Raw genomic sequence first — 6,000 nt, 5'->3', positions numbered from 1 at the left:
TCGATGCGCGTGGTAGCGAGACTGGGAACGCCGACGCATCCACCTCAATGTGCCGCGGCGAGGAGCGGAACACCGATGTAACAGCCCAAGAATGACGCTCTAGATGCCTTCCATGTTTTTCGTTGTCACGGTGTATTTTATTTGTTTTGTTGCATTCATCATGCATCATTCGCATTGCATCTGCACTCCGTTGTCATCATTTTTCAAAACTTGCACTCGTTCGTAGTTGCCGCTTCTCTCTTTGTCTTCAATGACTTTTTGTCAGGCCTCCTAGTCTTTGTCGACTTCTCTCAGACCCCCTTGCGTGCGCATCCAAAAGCTTACCCGAGCCCGAACCGGGCTGTCGTTATCCATTGGTCCGAGTCATCTCCAAACATCCTAAGACATCTTCGATTCCTTGTTGGACTCTCCTAACCTATTTATCTCAGACCGTCCGATTACAATCGAAGGGACCGAATAGCCCCTAACCTAACCACTCACTATATATATATATATATATATATATATATATATATATATATATATATATATATATATATATATATATATATATATACATCTGGGCTATTCTATTACGCGTAACAGAATATTATTCTGTTACCCTTTTTGAACTGACGGTTTCAGGTGGTTGTACTGATGTTTTCGAAGCGGTTGAACTGATGCTTTCAATTGTGTTTAAAAGATCGTCTTCTTTAGTTCAAAAACTTTTTGTAATTTTTTGTCGGAACGGGGCGTGTAATATATCATTGGATAGCTCTTGACAACCATATTTCAAATATATTGAACGTTTTTGCAAAATCATTCTGGTTTAAGAGCAGTTTTGAAAAAAATGTTTTTTTTAAACCGAAAACATGAATCGTATTTTGGACTCAATTTTCAAACCATTTGTCAGAATTGAGCAAATAAGATGGCGTTGGAATGCTGGTGAAAATCGGCATCTTCCATATATGTATTGTTTTTTCTAATTCTATATGATTTAAAAGTAATTTGAAAATGGTGAAATTCTGAGCGAAAAGTATATTCGCGATTTTTTGCAAACGGTTTGTCGGATTGACACAAATGATACGGCGTTGGAAAGCTATGGAAAATGAGCAACTTTTTCTTATAGAAATGTTTATCTAATTCTATACGGTTTAAAAATGAATTCGAATACGGTCAAATTTGATTTTGAACGTGATTTTTTTTAAAAGTTTGTTGAAATATGGCAAATAATATATCGTCGGATAGCTATCGAAAATGCGAAACTTAGTCATGTTGAACGTTTTCTCTACTTCCCAACCGTTTAAGAGTAATTTTGAATACGGCATGACGGATCTTGTTGTTTTCTCGTCTGAAAAACAGAGTAGTCGTACTGATATATGTGTATGTTTGTACTGAGCTATTTTTTGTAGAGTAATTTTGAATGGCTTCGAAAAAGGGTACTTGTACTGATGCTTGCATGGGTTTATACTAAGTGTATTTTCACTAACTAGACTTTGCTCTGTTTTTTGGGTAATATTTTTCTCGTAAGTTTTCAACGGTTTACTGTATCGTCACCCGTGTACTTGTATGCACTACTAGGGAAAAGCTTATACACAGGATCTTACCAGCAGCGAGTTTTAAATTAAGGCGCTACTGCTACTTACTAGTAGCGCGCTATATTGACCCGCACTACTAGTTAATATTACTCGTAGCGCGTGGATAAAAAGCACACGCTACTAGTAAATATCCCTAATCGTGTTCTGCGGATATGTCATAGTAGTAGTGTGGGTTTGCTGGGCCACGCTAGTAATAGAAATGTAGTCGTAGCGCTGGTCACGAAAAGCGCTACAACTAACCCAGCCTAGCCAGCCCAGCGAGACAACCAACCTAGCCTAGCGAACAACCACCATCGCTAGCTATCTCATTTTCTCCTCTTCCTCCCGCGAACACTCGCCGCCGCCACCAACGCCGGGCGATTCCGACTACTTCCGGCAGTCGTTGCCGGAACTGCAAACCCACGAGCTCTCACGACGGTTCTTCCTTCCCTCCGACCAGATCCGCTCCTCGTGGCGGCAAGCGCTCGCGCGCAACCCCTCCCCGCGGCTAGGGTTTCGGCTGCCTCCAACTCCGGTGCGGTGCGATCTCCTCTCCCCTCGATTCATGCCCTCTCATATCCCCTTCTTTCTTCTCTCCTAACCCCCTCACTTATTTCTTCGGTTCGGTGCAGCAACCGTCCTCCTCCATGGACGAGGACGACCACCATGGCACGCACGTGGTCGAGTTCACCGTCGCCTACTCTGGTGCGGTGCTGGACCAAGGACCTCCGCCTCAACAGATCCTAGCTTGGGTAAGCACCCCCATCCCCATGGCCATTTCACTTTCTTCCTTTGCCCCTCTTCTCTGATCTTCCATGAATCCTCTGGTTTCAGTTAATTAGTAGCACAACCACAGCCACACAAAGGCGTAGGAGCGTTACTGCTTGTATAAAACTAAATCTCTGTAATGTTTTTTGTTATGTTACCATGGCTACCAAAGAGTGTTTGTGTCTTCTGTTTCTCAATATGATATGCTCCCAAGTTTGTTGATACGTGCAGATTGGTGGTCTCTGACTTTGCAACAGATGTTATTGTGCATATCGGTGAAGTCATATTCTACTTGCACAAGGTCAGTGTGCTAGTATTTTCAGCAATTTTTGCTGAGGTCAACACTAAGCATTTATATTTGCTTCTACAAATAATGGCAAGGGTGGTGGAAGTAGATATGTGTTACATCCTGCAGCACGTAGTTCTTCAGACACAGAATGTTCAACTGTCGGGGTCTCTTTGTCATGCCATCAAGAGTAGTAACATCATTAACATTTATGCTTCACGTCTTATTGCTGTTGGGTTGTCTCTTTCCAATCTACTGGACCCTGTTTCACACACAAAATATTTTCACTGCCAAGCTGATTATCAACACCACCTTAAAATATTTGTGATGGCCTAATAGACTGCCTTCGGCAACCTAACCAAACAAATCGAAGAATCATCCATTACATTTATGTTACCATTCTTCAGACTAAAAAAACCTTATAGCAACCATATGCCACTTTGGTGTTACCACCATCCAAATTTTGTTCTTCAGATATGCAAAATTATTCATTGTTCATCGGTTGCTTAGGGGAACATGGTTACCTTCGTGAGTCATCTCTAGTGAATTAGGTGTTGAAAATGTTTTCTTATTTATGTTTCAGTGGGAAGTCCGATCATTTGCTGCTCAAAATCTGACAAATCGGAGGAGGAATGTGCGAGAAGCAATTATATCATCAATGGCAAGGTTGGTTGTGTATTCCTATTCTTTGAGTTTTCTCTGTTTCAACCATACAATTCATCTAGCATACGGTATCGTCGTATCAACCTTTCAATTTGGTAACTTGGAAGTAGTTTACAGTTACTGTATTGTGAGTGTGTGACCTGAAAATAAGGTAGCAAATTACTATAGATACTACTTCAAAACCATATACTCCTACTCACTCTTTCTGTGTGTCATGTGTACTACCAACTTACTATGTTTCTTTAATTCCCACAGTCTACAAAATTCATGCTTGCTACTGTATGTTTGTGCCCCTAGCTTGCATGCTGATGTTGTATGTGCATGGTGGTGGCCTCCTTCCTGTTGTTATTTGCTCCATATTAAGAATTGTTTTGAAAAGATAATGAGATAGACGCAGTTAGGAGATGATGCTAGCAAGTTCAAACTCTCTTGAATGGATAGATCATAGTGCAGTTAGGAGAAGTGATGTTATGAATATGTTGTATGCAAGTTCAGTGTGTATTAGAAAAAGTTAGCATTAAATATATAGCAAATTCACTATACGGGGATTTGGTAAGCAGTTTTGTAAAAAAGTTTATGGCGATTTGCTCCGACATGATTTTGTGTGTGTATTTTGGCAGCTCAACAAGATGAACCATACAGGCGAGGAACCTCCCAGGCGCAGCAACTCCTCCGTCCAAGTTGAGCGCTGGGGAAAGTGGTCTGTTTAGGTTGATGGAAAGCTAGGGAAAGTACCCACCTTTCAATGATAGTTGTGTGCGTATGATATGGGATGTCGTGATTTCTTCATGTTCAGATGTTCACTACTGTATCTATGAATGCTTCAAGTGTTAAAGATGGTTCTGTGACCTGAGCTTATTTTTCATTGGACGTGTCTCTGATGGAAGCAACTACATCTAACTTCTATTTTTTAATTCACAATTACTTAGTAATAGCGTGGGAAACAACAACTCGCTACTAGTAATTAGGATAGCAGTAGCGCACAGGAGAAGCGCGCTATAGCTATTAGCAGTAGCAAGCTTCCGTTAAGCGTGCTGCTGCTACACTTGTGTAGCAGTAGCGCTGGTGAGCACGCGCTACTGCTACGTGTTAGTTGTGGCGCCTTATTAGTAGCGTCGGTCCCCGCGCTACTGATACACCTAAAACCCGCGCTGCTGCTAGCCTTTTCCCTAGTAGTGATGGTTTGTATCATCGAACTGAATGATATTTATTTAAAAAGAAAATGTGTTTGTTCTGTTTCTTTTTTTTACTCAACATTTTTTTTGACAACGTTGTTCTGAACTTCTCTCATTTTACGACTTGTACTGAGGTACTTACTAAGCAGGATTTTCATGGGGTTTCTTTTTTTGCTTGAATTTTACAATTTGAATTTCTGCCATTTCTTTTATTCCGAACGGACCTCCATTTTTAACTCGTACTGAGGTACTTATTACGCCCGAACTAGGGTAGCTATCGCGTGTCTCAGCGTGTTTTGAACTCGATGATATTTTTTTCATCAATTTACTGCCCATTTTTTCATCACACTTGAGAGAGTGATTAAAATTCTGGGTGAAACGTATTTTCGCGATTTTTTGCAAACGGTTTGTTGGATTGATGCAAATGATACGGTGTTGGAAAGCTATGGAAAATGCCCAACTTTTTTGTATTGAAATGTTTTTCTAATTCCTTACGGTTTAAAAACGAATTCGAATATGGTCAAATTTAATTTCGAACATGATTTTTTTATAAGTTTGTCGAACTGAGGCAAATAATATATGGTTGGAAAGATATCAAAAATACGAAACTTAGTCATGTTGAACGTTTTCTCAAATTCGCAACCGTTGAAGAGTAATTTGGATTACGGTGAAACCCATCGTGTTGTTTTTTCCGTCAGAAAAAACAGAGTACCTGTACTGTTTTTTTGTGTGTTTGTACTGATGTATTACTCCCTCCGTTCTAAATATTTGTCTTTCTAGACATTTTGAATGACTACTACATATGGATGTATGTAGACATATTTTAGAGTGTAGATTCACTCATTTTGCTTCGTATGTAGTCACTTGTTGAAATGCCTAGAAAGACAAGTATTTAGGAACGGAGGGAGTATTTCACAGAGTAATTTTGAATATGGTGAAGCCTGTTATTTTTATTTTTCGTTCCGGAAACAAAGTACTAGAACTGATCTCCGTATGGATTTGTACTAAGCACGTTTTCACATATTGAACTTTTACTTTGTTTTTTGGGTAAGGTTTTCCTCTTAAAGTTTCAATGGTTTACGGTAGCAATGCCCCTGTACTTACATAGTATGTCATCGAACTGAATGCTATTTTATTCAAAAAGAAAATCTTTTGTTTGTTTCTTTTTTTTGAACTTAACATTTTTTACAACAATGTTTTGAACTTCTCTCGTTTTACGACTTGTACTTTTACCATTTGAATTTATATGGGGTTTCTTTTTTTGCTTGAACTTTTACAATTTGAATTTCTGCCATTTCTTTTATTCCGAACGGACCACTGTTTTAACTCGTACTGATCAATATTTTTAGTTCAAACCATTTTTCCTTTCATCATCTGACATTTTTGTCTAGTTTTTGTCTAGTTTTGGGTTGCACTGAGGCAAATGAATCATACCAAATACTGATAGAAAATCATACATTTTCCTCACGAAACCAAACTTCTAAATTTTCCTACAATAATTCTTTGAATTTGCACACACAACTTAATTGAACTTTTCAACACTGGATCCCCT

The sequence above is a fragment of the Triticum aestivum genome, chromosome 2B, assembly GCF_018294505.1.
Source record: "Triticum aestivum cultivar Chinese Spring chromosome 2B, IWGSC CS RefSeq v2.1, whole genome shotgun sequence".
Classification (NCBI taxonomy): Eukaryota; Viridiplantae; Streptophyta; class Magnoliopsida; order Poales; family Poaceae; genus Triticum; species Triticum aestivum.
This window is presented reverse-complemented; position numbering follows the sequence as displayed.